Raw genomic sequence first — 897 nt, forward strand, 5'->3', positions numbered from 1 at the left:
TTAGGACTTCAACATGTGAATTTGGAAGGAATTCTGTTGGGGATGACGAATGATAAATTGAGGCTAGGGCCCCAGAGGCCTTAATCTTGCCCCAGGGCAAGATTGCATCAGCTGAAGACCCTGGTTCCTTGAGAACCCAGTAATAATAAATATAGAGCTCCTCCTTTTTAGCCTATCTCTCCCCACCATCCTCATCAGTATAAAGATTTGTTTGTTTGTTTTTGAACTTTCTGCAAAGCTTTATTCCAGAAGGGCTCATTTCTTCTTGGCAGCTGCCTTCCTCATGGCAGCCAGCACCTTGCTCAGCTCCTCATGCTTCATCTTGGCGCGGATATGTATCCCTACCCCTTTCTTGATGAACCTGAGGGTGCATTTGAGCAGCTCCATGGTGCGGAGCTCCTCGGGGGTAAAGCCGCACACCTCCTGGATCATGTCCTGCACGAACTTGGTGTGTTTAGTGAGGCGTCCACGATGGCGGCTGTGCCTCGGTGTGCTCACATTCTTAGTCACCTTGTGGCCCTTGTGGAGGCCCACGGCCATGGGATAGCGGAGAGCCAGGCTACTGTTCTTCAATGGTTGCTGTGGTGGAAGCTATTTTGTTTATTTTTTGTGGCCAACTAGGCCACCCTGGGAGCAGGGTTGGCATGGCATGTGGTGCTGGGGATCAAACCGTGCGCTTGCCTAAGCTTGCCTAAGCAGGTACTTTAGACCGCTGAGCTATCTCACTGGCCTCACTTCAGGCTTTGAGTCACCCCGTTATCCCTTCAATTATTGTATATAACCAATAAATAGTGGCTGGCTTAGAGTACCTTTGTCTCTGCCCATCCAGCTCCTCTATTATGCATTACTAAAGTTGTTTCTGTTTCTTCTTCACCCATTGCTGTACCCCTCATACAG

The 897-nt window shown here is 49.3% G+C and overlaps 1 pseudogene; it reads right to left on the bottom strand.

Annotated features, from left to right (window-relative positions):
* Positions 1 to 255: 255 nt before the first annotated feature.
* Positions 256 to 552, bottom strand: LOC101572352 (annotated as a pseudogene).
* Between the last annotated feature and the right edge of the window lie 345 nt (positions 553 to 897).

Source organism: Octodon degus, unplaced genomic scaffold (genome assembly GCF_000260255.1).
Source record: "Octodon degus isolate 3935 unplaced genomic scaffold, OctDeg1.0 scaffold00021, whole genome shotgun sequence".
In the NCBI taxonomy this organism is placed as follows: domain Eukaryota; kingdom Metazoa; phylum Chordata; class Mammalia; order Rodentia; family Octodontidae; genus Octodon; species Octodon degus.